We start from the raw sequence: 18,364 nt of genomic DNA on the forward strand, positions 1-18,364 counted from the left end.
ATTTATGCTTATTGCAAATAAGGTTGCACTGAGTACAGAACCCTGAGGGACTCCTTCTTTTTGTATATATATATATTTGCAAAAGGAATTGCCGATAGCGAACTTGAAAGGTCCTGTGCTGTAAGAAATTCTGTATGAAATACGGTAGGTATCCTCTCAGGTTCAGGGAATGAAGATCTTTGAGGATGCCAAACCGCCAAGTGGTGTCGAACGCCTTCTCTATGTCGAGACATACCATTACGAGATGCTTATTTTGGATAAACGCATTCCTGATATTTGTTTCTGCTTTAATCATGAGATCCAGGGATTTTCGATGTTTTCTGAAACCAAATTGATTGTCAGAAATCATATTTTGGGAATCAAGATACCATGCTAGTCGACGGTGTGTCATTTTTTCTATAGTTTTACTTAAGCAGCTGGTGAGCGAAATGGGTCTGTAATTATTCGGAATAGAGTGATCGTTCTCTGGTTTGGGTATTGACGGTACAAACGCGTGACGCCAGGAGCTGGGGAAGGAATGCTCCATGAAGATGCGATTACAGGTCAGCAGCGAAGATAATGATTTATTCTCTAAGTGCTGTAGCATTATGTAGCGTTCTACACTGTTCTTGAAGTTCTATCAAAGTAAGTGGTTTATTGTAAGGTAAAGAGGATGTAGTTCTAAATTTCAGACGGTACTTCTTCGCTAAAGCTTTAATATTATGAAATGATGGATCATATGCCGTAGAGTCAGACAACTGTGAAAATACTGTCCCTAGTACATTTGGAATCTCTGCAGAAGTAGATAGCTACTGTCCATTCCAGGTGAAAAGTGGGATGACAAGGAAGAAAATTTTCCATTTAATTGCCTGCTTTTTCTCCAGATAATTCTTACAACGGTATTTTTATTAATTGCAGTTACGAATCGAACCCAAGAGTCTCTGTTTTCTTTCTTCCTAATATGACGATCTTTAGCTCTAATTTTCTTGTAATTTATAAGATTGGTGATGGTAGGATGTTTGCGGAATAAATTCCATGCACAGTTTTTTCCTTTATTTACATTCTTACAGTCCGCGTTCCACCAATAATTGGTGTTTCTACGGATGCTTGACTGTGACTGCAGGATGGCAATGGATGCAGCTGCTAGGATCTGTTTTGTAATATGATTGGCAACTGTGTCAATTGGATGAGATTTGATGAGCTCATTATCAAAGGAGCCGTGAGAGGTGACTTTGCCCAATCTGCCTTGAAAAATTCCATTTTGTGCGGGTTTCTATTGGTATGCAGTGTGATGTTTCAATTTTACATATGATAGGGTAGTGGTCACTGTCGAGCGGATCATCCAGAGCTGTCCACTCGATACTAGGATAAAAGATTGGAGAGCAGATAAAGAGATCTATTGAAGAGACTTCCTGTTGGGAGGTGGAGGTACGTTGATGAGTCAGTATTTAATATGGTTAGATTTTGTCTGTCGATAAACATTTCAATGATTTGTCCTCGTCCGTCTGTATTGGGAGAACCCCACAATGGATGGTGTCCATTGAAGTAATCCAATAAACAGAAAGGAGTTGGCAACTGCTGAATGAGATCTTCAAGTTCATGTAGGGTACAAGGGTGACTGGGTGGCAGGTAGATTGAAGCAAGTGTTACGGTAACGCCAATCGCTATTCGTGTGGCAATAACTTCAATAATAGTTTGCAACTGAATGCGTTTGCAGGGTACTCTTGCGTCAATAAGTATGGCTGTCCCTCCGTGAGCATTAGTAGTAGCAGGTCTGTCTTGCCGAAAGAGAGTATAATTTTTTATCTAGGTAGACACCTGAGGTGTTAAATATGCCTCTTGTAAACAGATTCCAATTGGTTTATAACGCATAATTAGCTCGTGGATGTCGTCGATATTGCGAAAGCCTCTGCAGTTCCATTGGACGATGTTTTTCATCGTTTGGATTTAAATGAAGAAGCTGTGTCTGTCTGCTTTTGGGAAGTCTGTTTCAGTCGGTCGATTTTTATTTTGTCTCTCTTTGAAAATATTGGTCTGGCATCTATTTCGTCTTCTGGATGAATATCCAGAATGGTTTCCGTTTCTTCTTGAGAGCAAGTCTCATTTGTGTAAATAAGGAAAGATGCTGCTTGTTACCGAGATCAGAGTTTTCTGTTTGACTAGATCTTACAGGAGTTGTATGAGTAACAGGCCTCAACGTCTGTTGCTTTGAGGACTGAGGTACAGAGGAGAGTAAAGTTCGAGCCCATTCAGAAATAGAGATACTTGGCGGGATTGATGTATCTGTTTGAACTGATATTGAATGAAATTTGTGAGCACTTTCGGCATATGTACGTCTTGACATCGGCATCTGTTGCTGTAATTGTTTTCTGGCTTTGTAAAATGAAACTTTCTTTTCTAGCTTGTATTTTTGGATTTTTTTCTCATATTTCCACTGATTACATGTTTTAGAGAGAGCTGGATGGTTACCTTTACAATTAGGGCAAAGTGAGGACCGCGATTTACAATCGGCATGGGCATGTTCCTTCGGTCCACAGTTAGGGCATATTGCATCACCACGACAGACGGTTTCGGAGTGTCCAAATTTCTGACATTTATAGCGAGTTTCGGATATATACGGGCGAACGCGGCAGTTCAAATACCCGGCTTTCACTGATGAAGGTAGGTTTCGTGAGCTAAATATCAAAAAAACCAAACTGTTATTTTTAGGCCATCCGAATAATTAAATTCATATGCCGTGCTGCGTCTTACGTCCGCTAATTGTGTGCGTTCTATGGTCGATTTCTCTGTTTTGCTGGACGAAAAACCCCAGTTTCTGGGGGAAAAACCTTGCTATCTACGCCTGAGACCGACTAACTCAGCCACGGAGTGAATGTTGTTGTTGTGGTGTTTTCTGGTGCAAGGGCAACATAGGCCATATTGTACCTCCCAAATCAATTGATTTTTCATACAGGAACTGCTTGTACAGCAGTTAGAAACGAACATACATTTGAATTTGTTTTAAATAGAGAAATAATTCAGAGAGATTTGCTTCTTTACCTATGATGCTATTGAGAGACAGAGGTAGTTGCAGATCTGAGATGAAACTAAAAACCATTCGTCGGGCGTTGTTAAACAAGCTACCTTCGAGAAGTATATGTTTTACTGTAAGTGGTTGCCAGCAGTTTGCACATTGAGGAGGATCATTCCCTGTAAGCAGATATAGATGGGTGAGGTGAGTGTGACCTATTCGGATTCTGGCCAAGATTACTTCTTCTTTTCTATTTAGATTACTTCTTCTTTTCTATTTAGATTACTTCTTCTTTTCTATTTAGATTACTTCTTCTTTTCTACAAATAGCTTATTTGTTTGCATTTTCCACAGAAATGTCCATTGTTCCATGCATGTTCTCTGTATTTTGTGTCTATAATCAGGATATGTGACTAGATCATTTGTTGAGGCTATATTGGAAGGATGCTTTGCAGCATCACCTGCACATTCATTCCCTGGAATACCACTGTGGCCAGGGATCCAAGAAAAGATAACAGTTTGTTGATGCTCATCAAGCTGCATCAGCTTATGTCTTATGAGTTTTAATAAAGGATTGTTAGGTGAGGAAATGCCTTTCAAAGCTAAAATAGCACTTTGTGAATCAGTATATATTATACTTTTACTTATTGACAGCAATGAGATATTTTTCAGAGCAAGCATAATGGTATGAAGCTCAGCGGTATAACTGCTACATTCGACTGGAAGTGAAAACGAGATAGTTGAATTAGGGAAGACAGAAGCTTTACAAAATCGATTGTCAGATTTTGAACCATCAGTACAGACCTTGGTGAATTCAGGGTATTTTTGTGTATGAGCATAACGTAGTTGTTGGAGGTTAATCTTTGCTATGGAATTTTAGCTGAGTAATTCATCAGCAACATTTTTCTTCTGATGCTAAGTGGAGGTTCGTGAGCCTCAACGTAAAGACTTTGAACTGGTGATGTTCTGTATGCACCTAGGGCTATCCTAAGAGACGAATGTTGGATGGGCGCAAGACGCGCTAAGGTGCTGCTTTCCCTAGCTGAGTCATAAACAGATGCTCCGTAGTCTAGCCGAGATCTAATTAGGGACTATTTCCCAAGAAATAGTTCCTAATTAGATCTCTAGTCCCTAAATAATTAGGGACTGGAGATCACCCGGAATATATTCATTTTCTTTGCACAAGCGGTTCTTAGATATTTTATATGTTCCTGGAAATTTAATTTCTTATCAAAAATTAGCCCTAGGAGACGAATACTGTTCACGATTGGTATAGGGTGATTGGCCAAGTGCAACTCAGGTTCAGGATGCATTCTGTGCTTTGTGCAGAAATGTATGGCTGTAGATTTGTGGCTTAACAGTCTGTATCCATTTTGTGCCATCCATAATTCAATGTTGTGTTTATGGATATTTGTAGATGCCTCTCGATATAGTTCATATTCTGGGAATGGTAGGATATGGTAAGGTCATCCGCATAGAGATACGAGTTAATGGTGTTTGCAATGCAGTTTGTGACATTGTTTATTCCTAGTGAGAACAGAGTGGCACTAAGAACAGCGCCCTGTGGGTCTCCTTCTTCTTGTATATATGTTTGAGATAAAACCTGCCGGTACTTAACTTGGAAAGACCTGTGTCGAGGAAAGCTTTGAATAAAATACTGTAAGTGCCCTCTCATAGGAACAGAATGGAGATCTCTTAGGATGCCCTATCTCCATGTGGTATCAAAAGCCTTCTCTATATCAAGGCATATCATGACGAGATGTTGATTTCTAATGAATGCATTCCTTATGATTGATTCAGCTTTTGTTATGAGGTCTAGGGAAAATCTATTCTTTCGAAAACCAAACTGATTATTACTGATTATGTCTAGGGAAGATCTATTCTTTCGAAAACCAAACTGATTATTACTGATTATGTTTCGGGATTCAAGATACCATGTGAGACGATGGTGAACCATTTTTTTCCAAAGTCTTACTCAAGCAGCTGGTAAGAGAAATTGGTCTATAGTTGTGTGGAATCGAGTGATCTTTTCCAGGTTTCGGTATAGCTATTATATAAGAATGTTGCCAGGAGGTCGGGAACATATGTTCTGAGAATATCCGATTGTAAAGTTTAAGCAATAAAGATAGTGATTTCTGATTGAGATGTTGAAGCAGTATATTGTAAATTCTGTCAGGGCCAGGAGCACTGTTTCTTGAGGTATATATAGCTTCTTTCAGTTCAGATATTGTTAATAGTTGGTTATAGGGTAAATGGCATGTAGCTTTGAAGTTCAGTTTCCTTTTCTCAGTTTCGGCTTTAATTTTTTGGAAAGACTGTTGATATGCGCTTGAGGCAGATAATTCACAGAACACAGTTCCTAAGGCATTGGCAATCTCTCCAGGAGAGGAGATCTCCTTCCCATTCCAGTTAATAATAGGAGAAGGTGATACATGATATTTTCCACTTAGCTTCTTTATTTTTTTCCAGATTATTCGGGTATCAGTATCTTTCTTCATTGAGGAGGCGAATTTTACCCATGAATCTTTTTTGGCATTTCGCCGGATGAAACGAGCTTTAGCTCAGCCTCTTGACGTTAATAAGGTTGGCAGTGGTGGGATATTTGCAGAAAATATTCCATACTGCATTTTTTTCCTTTTTCGCTTTATTGCAATCATCATTCCACCAGTGATTGGCATGCCGATGGTTTCTTATTTGAGACTGTGGGATGGCGGCTGTTGCAGCTGTTAGTATCTGCTTTGTAATATATTCGATGGCAGCGTCAATAGCAGAAAACGTAATGATATCCTCATCAAAAGATACATGATTGGTAAATTTTATCCAGTTTGCTTTGGAAAATTTCCATTGAGTTTCTGTTTGAGTTTTTTGGAATGGGTGGTTTGAATGCTACAAATCAGCGGAAAATGATCGCTGTTTAGAGGATTGTCGTGTACTATCCACTCTATGGTTGGGAACACGATCGGAGAGCAGATTGAGAGATCGATAGCAGTGCTTGACCCACTAGGAAAATGGATGTAGGTGGGTAAGCCAGTGTTCAACAGTGTCAGATCCTCTCTATCAAATAGCATTTCAATAAGTTCCCCACATCCATCTGAGACCAGTGAACCCCACAATGGATGATGTCCATTAAAATCGCCTAATAGACAGATCGGAGATGGTAATTGAGAAATAAGGTTTTCCAAATCCTGAAATGTGCATGGATGGTTTTGCGGAAGATATATCGAGACCACTGTCAATGTGATACCGATAACTATACATCTAGCAACAACTTCTAATGGTGTTTTCAAAGGAATGTGCCTGGAAGGGACTCGTGATTCCACAAGTACAGCTACTTCTCCATGAGGACTGTTAGTTTCAGATCGATCTTTTCTGAAGATGGTATAATTTTTTATTGAAACGGTGATTTTTGGTGTTAAATTCGTTTCTTGTAGGCACATAGCAGCGGGTTTGAAATGGTGAATTAATTCATAGATATCGTCAATACTGCTGCGAAAACCTCTCCAATTCCACTGTATGATATGTTCCATTAATTAGTTCTGTGGGTGGAAGTTGAGTCTGTCTGTTTTTTTTTTGGGAGCCTTGTTTATATCTTTCGGGTTTTGATTTTTATTTTCTTGAAAAATTAGGGCGTTCTGAGTCATTGCTTTCTTCCATATCGCCATCTGCATGTATTTCAAGCAGATGGTTAGTTATGTCATCTGTGTCAATGCTTGATAGATTTTTTTTTTTTTTTTTGGTAGTTGTTGGCCCATCGCCTTCTGTGGCCATAATGCACCTCCCAAGGTTTTTGCAGTACTTTGATCCAAGCCCGAGGCGAGATTCGAACCCGCGACCTTTGGGTTACCAGGCAGGCACTTTACCCACGCGACTAGCCAGGTTGGCACTTGATAGATGAGATTACTTTGCTTCAACAGGATCTGATTTCTGCAAATTATCCACTGCTTGACAACGGGGAGGTCTCTTGGGTGGAACTGTTAGTGGTTTATTACTGCATTGGTCTACTACGTTTGGTGGATATGGATGTTCAACCGAAAGGACTAACCGAGCTCAGTTGGAGATCGATGTGTCTGGAGGAATGGTCATTCCGTCTGACATGCTCCTGATTGGTGACTGTGGGTAGCAGAAGCATAGGTCTGCTTTGGCATACTTAATTTTACTTTTTCTTTTGCCTCTTGATAGGAAACCTTATTTTCAATTTTATATTTTTGTATTTTTTCCCTAACTTCCAGAGGTCGCAGTCTTTGGAATAAGCGGGATGGTTGCCTTTGCAATTTGGACACTGTGGAGTTGGTACCTTACATAATGTTTGTGTATGAGTTTTACACCCACAGTTTGCACAAGTTGCATCTCCACGGCATGCTGTTTGGGAATGGCCAAATTTCTGACATTTAAAACATCTTAGAGGGTTCGGGATATAGGGCCGAACGCGACAGTTTAAATATCCTGCCTTGACTGAAGATGGTAGGTTTGGAGAACTGAAAGTTAAAATTATACTCCGGGTAGGAACTAAATTGCCATGTTTTCGGATCATGATCCTTTTTGCTTATTTAAGTTCTTGAACTATTTCATCTTCGGGAACGTTCAATAAATCTCATTCAGTGATCACTCCCTTTGAAGAATTGAGGGTGGTGTGTGGTGTGATTTGAACTGGGATTCCGCTCAAAGATATTAGACGTGGTAGTAGCTCAGAGTGTCTAGAATTGGTGGTCTTTATTAACAAATCTCCGGATTGAAGACGTTACACCATTTTTGGTGAACCTGCAGCATATTTGAGGCATCTCTGAATTATGAAGGTGGAGAGCTTGCTGATAGGTTGCGTTGAGAGAGAATGTATAATCAGGAAGGCTGGTAATTCCTGTCTGCCAGTGTCTTTCTTCATTCTCTTTGAGATAGAGAAGTCATGGTCAGTGTCGTGTGTGTCATTTAGTTGAGAGCTCTTCGGCTCTAAGCGTGGAAAATCACTTGTTACCATCTCTGCTCCTTTTAGCCCCGGGGGTTGTCTTATCCCCCAGGTTACCGGCTCCGCCACGTGGAGGCAGGAGCGGTGCCAAGCGGTTGTTTAAATTAGTAGAGTTTGTTAGTAATAAATATAAAGACTAAGAAAAGAAAGGTGGATTTCCTTTCTTGGTTCTTACTTTTGATCTCTAACGTGCAGAACCACTTCAAGTAAACAAAAGAATAAGTGCACTAGAAAGAAACAAATCTATAACACTTTAGAGAGCACTCTATTATCTCTGTAAGAAAATCGCTTGGCACTCGGGGCCCCACGGAGTGAAAAAAAGCCATTAAAGTTCCTTGCGTCATCGATGGGATTCGAAGCCGGACCTTTTCCACCCGGTGTGGGGAGGACGGTGACGATACCATTGTGCTACTACGTAGAGCTAAATGTCCGTATGATGTTGCGAGTAGGAATAAGTTCGCCTTCTTTCTTCATCATAATACTCTTCGCTCGTGTGACTTTGTGATCCCGCATTTCCCTGACACTTTCTTCTTCTGGGACATTCATTAGGTCCCATTCTGAGAGGACCCCTTGGAAGTATTGAGGGTAACATTTTGTGACACCTTAACCGGAATTCCGCTGAATGTTGTGAGTTTGAGCAGGTACTCTGATGTTTGGAGTTTTTTGTCTCAACCAATAGATCGCCAGATTTGAGACGGCGCACCATTTTCGGGGAACCTGCTACATTTGCCAGACATATTTGTATAAGGAATGACAATAGATTGCCTAGGGCCTGATTCGTTCAGGAATGCAGGATCAGGAAACATGGATATTCTATTAGGGAAGCATCAGTCTTCAGTCTCTTTCGGTTGGTATTGTCATCATTCGGTTAGTGCAAATCCGTTGAATTTGGATTTGCTGTCTGAATCGGTGGGAAGTTTTCAAATCCATGTTTTGCTCCTTTTGGCCATGGGGATTTGCTTTACCACCCAGGTTTCCGGCCCCGCCACGGGGAGGCAGGAGCACTGCCACAAGGTTACCAAGCGGCTGCGTAAGTAAGTATAGTAGTAAGTAAGTAAGTTAGTACTACTAGAAAAAAAAAAAAAAAAACAAAACAGGAAGGTGGTTTTCCTTTCTGGGACTTTGCCTACTTCTTGTAGTGTGAAAGAGCTACTTTGATAGAGAAATCAAGAAAAACGGTTGTTGAAACAAAAAACAGAATCTATTCGCTGAAATGCTCTTTAGAGAAAACGCTTTTAGACACGCACTAGAATCGCTTGGCCACGGAACGCCTGGCACCCAGGGCCTGTTATAATTAACAAGAACAGCTAGTCCTCTACGGGCAAGAGGCTCTGAGTTCTTATCCTGTCGATACATGATATAATTTGTAAATTTTGGAGAAATTTGTGGTCACGAGAATGTTTCCTGCAGGTGTACTCCTATGGGAGAGAATTCAGCGATTAAATCCCTTAAGTCATCAGAATGGCTGCTTAGTCCTCTGAAGTTCCATTATTATGATGTGCATTGTTTTGGTTCAGCTGTGGTAGATTCGGCTCACTGTTTTTTTTTTGTAAGCGGAATGTTTCTTCCGGTATTTTTTTAAGGAAGATGTCGCATCGAGTATCCACAGTATTATTCGCATAAATTTGTGTGTGTGTGTGTGTTATGGGGGTTTATCGGCGCATAAGCTGCTGTGGCTATAATGCGCCTATTCACATGAAAATGCTAAAAACATAATTTAGGCATAACAGCTTGGTTGCGTTTACAGAGATATTTTAGAATTTATTATAAAGTCCAATTATTTTAAGATAAGAGAAAAACTCGTTGATGTTTGCATCATCTCCAATAATATGTTGCAATGTCATTGGTTCTCGCAGATTTCTCAGGGAACACAGGATGGATGTTCTGTCCTGTTGATATTGAGGGCAGTCAATCAGAATATGTTTGACTGTTAAATTTTCTGAACAGTATGGACATTGAGGAGGATCTTCGCCTCTGAGCAGATGGAGGTGGGTCAGATATGTGTGTCCAATACGTGCCCGTGCAAGAACCACTTCTTCTCTTCACACTGTTTTGGTGCTAGAGCGCCAATGCGTGTGTGTGTGTGTGTGGTATGGGTGTTTAATGGCGCACAAGCTGCTGTGGCTATATTGCGCCTATTCATAGGTATGTTGAAAAGATAAAATAAATAATTAATGTGAAGACGGTTCAATCTCATTTCATGCCAGAAACTAATCAGAGTCGCTTATACATTCCTATTTGTTTCAAATAACAGAAAAGTTCATTAATATTGGCATTTTCACCAATGATATCATTTAATATTATCCGTTCACGGAAATTAGCCAGAGAATGAAATATTGAAGTTCGATGTTGTTGATAATGTGGGCAGTCAATCAAAATATGTTTGACTGTTAGCTGCTCAGAGCATTGTGAACAAAGAGGAGGATCATCGCCTGTGAGTAGGTGGAGGTGAGTCAGATGAGTATGTCCTATTCTAATCCGCGCGAGTACCACTTCTTCTCGCCGAACTGTCTGAATGCATGAGTGCCAAAATTTTGGGTCCTGTTTTATCTGGAACAGTTTGTTATTTGCTTGTTTATGCCATAGCTCTGTCCATTGTGCATGAAATGCTGTTTGAATTATAATATTATAATCAGAAACTGGAATAAAGGCAGAGGTTAAGTCTACTGTTGATGGATTTTTAGCCGAAATATCAGCCAACTCGTTCCCTTTGATGCCTGAATGTGCTGGAATCCAGCAAAAGTTCACTCGTTGCTGGCGTTCTTCGATTTTCAACAGCAAATACTTGATTTCATTTAGTATATGGTGATCCTTATGAGAGAAATTCTGCATTGCTCTAATTGAGCTCAGAGAGTCAGTGTAAATTAAGTATTTTGCAGATGGGTAAAGACTCAAATTTTCTAGAGCTAATTGAATTGCATATAATTCCGCTGAAAAGCTGCTGTATTCAGGTGGAAGAGAGGCTGATATGATAGCAGAGGGAAACACTGCTGCTGCTCCAACAGTTGAATGAGATTTGGAACCATCAGTATATATCGGTAAGAAGTCAAAACAGTTTTGAATATGGCTAGCATGGAGTTGTTGCACATTCAGAGTTGGTAGACGATTCTTTCCCCATTGGAGAAAATAATTATCACAGGCTGGTTGAGGAAATGGGGTCCATGGTGGGCAAGAATAATTCTTTCTGTGCTGCCTACTCTGTAGAGGAACATTCCAATTTTGTGCTATTTCAAGGAGCCGTAGGCCTGCTGGGCGTATTTTATTTGGTTTATTTCTATAGAGATTGTGAAATGGTGGATTAAAGAGATGTGGTTGGATGGGGTGCGGAGAACAGTTTCGTATTCTGACTGCATATTTAAGTAGTAACATTTTTCTGCGGAGGTAAAGAGGGGGCTCATGGGCTTCAATATATAGACTATAGGTTGGTGATGTCCTATAAGCACCAAGAGCAATCCTCAGTGCATTGTGTTGTACAGGATCCAGCCAGCGTAATACACTCTTTCGAGCAGAATCATAAACTGGGGCACCGTAATCTAACCGAGATCTAATCAGTGCTCTATATAAGAGCAGCAAAGTTGTACGATCTGCTCCCCAAGCGCCAATGCTTTGGATCCTGTTTCAACTGATAGAGTTTATTATTCTTTTGTGTGTGCCATAGCTCTTTCCACTTCGCGAAACCTGCTGTTCGTATGATGTGACAGTAATCAGAGGCTGGAACCGGAATGGAGGTTAAATCAAAGGTTGACGGATGTTTAGCATTTTCATCAGCAAGTTCGTTACCCTTTATCCCCGAATGTGCTGGGATCCAGCAAAAGGTCACTGATTGATGGCATTCTTCAATTTGTAATAGGAGTCTTCCGATTTGATTTAACACAGGATGAGCCTTGCAGGAGGAGTTTTGTATTGCAGTTATTGAGCTGAGAGAGTCTGTGTATACAACATATTTTACAGATGGGTTGAGATTCAGGTTTTCTAAAGCTAATTTTATTGCATGAAGTTCTGCGGAGAAGCTGCTGTACTCAGGTGGAAGGGCAGCTGAGATGATAGTAGAGGGAAATACTGCCGCTGCTCCAACGGCTGAATGTGATTTGGAGCCATCAGTATATATGGGCAAAAAATCAACGTATTTCTGAATATGGCTTGCATGGAGTTGTTTCATATTGAGTGTTGGTAGACGATTCTTTCCCCATTTGTCAAGATAAGTATCCAAATATAACTGAGGAGGCGGAATCCATGGCGGTTGGGAGTAATTCATTAAATGTTGCCTGTTGAAAATTTGAACATTCCAACTCTGCATTAACTCAATGAGGCGTAAGCCTGCCGGTCTTATTTTACTGGGTTTATTTCTATAGAGGTTTTGAAGTGGTAGATTAAACAGGTATGGCTGAACAGGATGATGACCACAATTTTGTATTCGGGCTGCATACTTTAGAAGCAGCGTTTTTCTGCGGAGGTGAAGGGGGGGCTCATCAGCTTCAATGTACAAACTATGAGTAGGAGATGTCCTGAAAGCACCAAGTGCAATCCGCAATGCGCTATGCTGTATAGGATCCAGCCATCTCAATGTACTCTTACGGGCGGAATCATAAAGAGGAGCACCATAATCCAATCGGGATCTGATCAATGCTCTATATAAGAGCAACAAAGATGTACGATCTGCTCCCCAAGACAAGGCAGATAAAGCTCTTAGTATGTTCAGCTTTTTGAGGCAGGATATACGCACAGATTTAATGTGCTCAAGGAAATTCAGTTTCCTGTCAAGGATTAATCCCAAGAATTTGATGTTGTTAGTCACTGGAACGGTAAAGTTTTGCATCTGAAGTTCGGGATCTGTATGCATTTTCCGTTGATTACAAAAGTGGATTGCAACAGTTTTCTGCTGTGATAGATGATAGCCATTTAACTCTGCCCACCTTTGAACTTTATTTAAAGATATCTGCAGCTGCCGTTCAATACATCTCATATTCAGAGAATGGCAAGAAATAGAGAGATCATCGGCATAAAGGTAGGTCTCAACAGTATTTGGAAGATCTTTTGTGATGGAATCGATTCTTAGGGCAAATAGGGTTGCACTCAGTATGGACCCTTGTGGCACTCCTTCTTCCTGTAAAAATGTCATAGAAAACGAGTTGCGGTATCGAACTTGGAACTAACGAGTCCTGAGAAAGTTCCTGATGAATATAGGAAGGTTGCCTCGTAGACCTAGAGCATGGAGGTCACTGAGAATGCCACGACGCCAGGTAGTATCAAATGCCTTTTCTATATCTATGGAAACCATAACAAGATGTTCATTTTTCACAAAGGCATTACGAATCGCAAATTCAGCTTTGATCATTAGATCTAAGGAGGACCTGTTCTTTCGAAAGCCATGCTGATTATTGCTAATTAGTTGTTGCGTTTCGATGATCCAAACAAGGCGATTATGGATCATTTTTTCAAGTAATTTACCGAGGCAACTGGATAGAGAAAAAGGTCTATAACTGTTAGGACTGGTAGGATCTTTACCGGGTTTCAAGAAGGCAAGAACTGTGGCATGATGCCAAGAGCTGGGATAAAGGTTTTCCATAAATATCCGGTTATAATAGACCAGCAGTATTTGTAAATTTCTGTCACCAAGGTTTTGTAACATAATGTAAGATATTCCATCTGGCCCAGCGGCACTGTTGCGTGTTGTTTTAATGACATGTATAAGTTCATGATATTGAAGAGGCTGATTATATGGAAAGAAAACTGAGGTTCGAAAGTTGATGGCTCGTTGTTCAGTCTTGGTCTTTATTTTCTGGAAATCCGGAGAATAATTTGATGCCGCAGAAACTTCGGCAAAAGTTTTAGCCAAGGCATTTGCAATGTCTTGAGGAGCAGATAGTTCTTGCCCATTCCATGAAAGAATTGGTGAAGGGGTCGTTGGAAATTTTCCAGAAATCTGCCTGATTTTCTTCCATATTAACCTGGAGTTAGTGTTTCTGTTTATGGTAGATGCAAACCGAATCCAAGAATTTTTCTTTGCTTCTCTTTGAGTGCGACGTGCTTTTGCTCTTAGTTTCTTGTAATTGATAAGATTAGCTGTGGTTGGGGATCTACGAAATAAATTCCACGCTTTATTTTTTAACTTCTTAGCGATTGTGCATTCTTGATTCCACCAATAGTTAAGGTGCCGTCGGGATTGGGGATTCGACAATGGTATTGAACATTTAGCTGCAGATATTATATGTGAAGTGATATAATCTGTGGCTTCATCTATTGACTGTGTTCGTATATATTGTTCATCCAGGGTGACAACTGATTGAAATTTGATCCAGTTGGCTTGAGAGAACTTCCATTTCCTGCAGGGATTCAATAATGGTGGTTGTGCAGTGAGCAGATCGCAAATAATCGGAAAATGGTCGCTGCCCATGGGATCGTCCATAACAGACCATTCTATAATTGGAAACAGAATCGGGGAACATATTGATAGATCGATTGCAGAGGTTTGTCCAGTTGGTAGTTGTATGTGAGTAGGTGCACCAGTATTAAGAACAGTAAGGTTTTCCTTATCCAGAAAGGTTTCAATTAAGCGGCCATGTATATCTAATTTTGTCGATCCCCATAAGGGGTTGTGGCCATTGAAATCACCCAAGAGACAGACAGGGGGTACTAGTTGCATTAGCAGGTTTTCAAGATCTTGGTAAGAGAAGGTATGACTTGGTGGGAGATAGACTGATACCAGTGTTAAAGCAATCTGGGTTATCAAACGTACGGCGACAACTTCAATTGTAGTTTGCAAAACAATTTGCTTGGTCGGGATATTTGAGTTGACTAAGATGGCCACACCCCCACGGGCAGTATTTGAATTATTACGATCGTGCCGATAGATGGCATAGTTCTTTATGTTGGTGGAAATTTGCGGAGTTAGATAGGTTTCCTGTAGACAGAAACCAACTGGAGAGTAGCGGTTAATTAAGACTTGAATATCGTTAAGGTTGCTTCGAAATCCTCTACAATTCCAATGTAGAATGTAAGGCATTACTGATGTTTAGTAGAAGAAGCTGCTTCTGACTGTTTTTTTAATGTGACTGTCTTGTGACGTTCAGGCCTTGGTTCGTCTTTTTTTGGGAATAATGGTCGACCGGTGTCCATTTCTTCTTCCGCATATATTTCTAAGATCGGTTCTTCCTGTCTGGACGAGTCTATAGTATCCATAGATGTTTCTTGGATATTCTTTTTTAAATTTGTGTTACGATTATTCGATATAGAAGAAATCACTGGGGGAGGAGAAGGAGATGTAGCTGGTACTGTAAGTGCAGTATTACTTGCCGGGTTCAACTGTTTCGGGACACTGGACTGTTGCTGAGAGAGAACAGTCCGAGCCCAGTCAGAGATTGAGGTGGTAGAAGGGACTGTAACATCAGTTTGGGTGGCTACTGATTGATATTTTTGCGTAATATTGGCGTACGTACGTTTATTCATACTGGGAGCAATTAATTTCCGTGCTTCCTGAAAGCTCACTTTATTTTCTATCTTATATTTAACGATTTGCTTCTCAGTTTTCCATCTGTCACATGTCCTTGAGTAGGCAGGATGGTTTCCCTTACAGTTCGGACAAGTCATTTCTTTTGCCAAGCAGTCACTTTGGGTGTGGTCAGCGGACCCACAATTAGGACAAACCTGGTTTCCTCTGCACGCCGTTTGAGAGTGGCCATACTTCTGGCACTTAAAACATCTCAATGGGTTAGGAATATATGGTCTAATGCGGCAGAGTAAGTAGCCTGCTTTTATCGATGGTGTTGGATTTGGCGTGTTAAAAGTTAGAATAATATTCCTTGTAGGTGTGAGTATATTTTCTCTTTTCACCATAATTCTTTTCACAGCAATGACATTTTGATCTTGAAGCTCTTGTGTTATCTCCTCCTCCGTGACATTCAATAGATCCCAGCTGGATATAACACCCTTAGATGTATTTAGGGTAGCATGGGGAGAAACTTTTACTGGAATTCCAGCAAAGCTTGTAAGTTTAAGCAGTTTCTCTGAATGTTTACAATTCACTGTTTCCAATAGAAGGTCGCCTGACTGTAGCCTCTTGACTGTCTTAGGAGATCCTGCCAGACTTTCCAGGTGTTTCTGGATAAGGAACGGAGAGAGCTTACTGAGAGGCTGATCTGTAAGAGAGTGCATTATGAGGAATGTAGGATAAATTGTCGCTGAGGAAGTGGTTTTCAACCATTTAGGTTGCGACATGTTATGGTCAATGTCTATCTCTGGCCGAGAGCTTGTCGGCTCTAGAGGCGGAAACGTATTTTGATCCATGCTTGCTCCTTTTGGCCCTTGGCAGATTAGCTTTTCTGCCAAGATTTCCGGCCCCGCCACGGGGAGGCAGGAGCAGTGCCCGGTGTGACCAAGCGTAAAGTAGTAAGTGTTAGTACAAGAAATATGAAAAATAAAGAAAGGTAACTTTTCTTTCTTGCTCTGTACAAGTACTTTTGTAACAGTAGCTGATTTTAAACAAATAAATTTGTAAGCGCAGAAACTTAATATAACTCAAATCGCTTTTGGATAATCGCACTTTATGCACAGAGAAAACGCTCGATCACAATCGCTTGGCACCCGGGGCCGCATAAATTTGTAGTATGGGTTCCTCGTTATCTAAATGTTCAGCCACTTCCATACTGTTTAGCAGTGTTTAATTTTTCAGTGTTATATGAGACCGATGGAGTATCAGGTAGGAAGCTAATTGGAGTGTTAGTCGCTTCGATGGTTTTATTCTGAGGCGTCTTTTACAGAGGCTGCTAGCGTAGCTTTAACCCAGTTAGCTAGAGAGGTGCTTAGCTGTACCGATATATCTGTTTAATCTGCTACTGGACGAGAGCTTCGAGTGTGAGACTCATAAGAATGACTAGGAATGCTGAACTATTTGGGAAAAACCAGTACAACTGAGTGGCACCAAATGCTCGGGTAATCATTTTCGAAGAGGATTCGATTGAAGAAAAACAGCAAGGAATTAAGGATGTTTTCGTTTAACTTTTACATGAGATTATATGCCATTAGGACCAAATGCATTGTTAACGATCTGGTGAAAGAAATTGTTGATTATACTGAAGTGAATGATTTGTGCTAAAGTTTATTTTGCATTTCTCAGCTATCGCTTCAGTATTTTGAAAGGTTTTATCATATGCAGTCAATGCAGATAGTTGGGAGAACATTTCTGCAAAGACAGTTGCAATTTCTTTGGGAGATGATATATCTTGTCCATTCTAACTGAGGACCGGGAGAGAAACTGGTGGTTATTTGCCGTCGTGTTTTTTAATTATTTACCAAATCAGTTGAGTATTGGTACCCTTGGTAATAGTGGATGCGAACTTAGTCCAAGAATTTTTTCTTGCTTGTCTTGACGTGCTTTGGCTTTGAGTCTCCTGTAGTTGATAGCGTTATTAGTTATTGAATAGTTGCTAAACAAGTTCCATGCTTTATTTTTATTTTTTTTTTGCACTGGTGCACTCTGTGTTCCATCAGTGATTAGTATGTTTTCGTTTCTTTTACATGCCATTGCCATAGTAATGCAACAGATACTGTACTATGGCTGCAGCTAGTATCTGTTGCGTTATGTGTTCAGTTACATCATCAATGTGCAGAGATTCAGACTTTGATATCAAACACAATATGAGTGGCATATTTGTTTGTCTGTCTTGGAAAATTTCCATTTAGTTCGACTTTTCAACAGATATAAATGGTGAGACACAATCGTGAAATCACCATACATATAACAAAAACTGTCTGGTGAAATGATGCTGAAGCGACATTTTTAAAGCAAGTTCACAAGTGTACTAACTGGTAACATCTTTAACACACACAAAATTTAAGTAGTTCACCTATCTGCGATATTTTCTTTACATATCCGACATGCAGGGATTGTGCCAGAAGTTCAGAAAGTACCAGAAATTAAACGTCACAGGAAGATGTGGGAAATTCCTGACTCCAGAACTTCTCAGTAAGTAGTCTGACTAATATGAATAGATGGATGAAATATGACATCTTAGTTCGCAAAATATCTTGCGAACTAAAGGTGATAGGAAAAATCGGCTTAACACACTCGAAATGGGCGTTAGCGTTACAGATACACTATGCCCACAATACTTCTATTGAAAAAGTGTTTCGTTGGTCAGTGTTTTGTAAGTACATTATATTATTACGCGAATAAGAAAAATTTCAAATTATTATGAAATTATTCTAAGTTTAACATAAAATAATAGACTGCATTTTTGAAGATATTTTAATATTTATTTTGACAAATGCAAACGATTCTACTTATAATAGAAAATGTGTTTTCAACTGCAACATTTGATGCAATTCCTTGAAATTTAAGAATTCTGTTCACGACGACGACCAAAACGTGACATAAGTTATAGAATTTTGTATGGGATTGATTAAGCTGAGTCATATAAA

The sequence above is a fragment of the Mastigoproctus giganteus genome, chromosome 6 (assembly GCF_048544385.1).
Source record: "Mastigoproctus giganteus isolate SK-2022 chromosome 6, ASM4854438v1, whole genome shotgun sequence".
NCBI lineage: Eukaryota > Metazoa > Arthropoda > Arachnida > Uropygi > Thelyphonidae > Mastigoproctus > Mastigoproctus giganteus.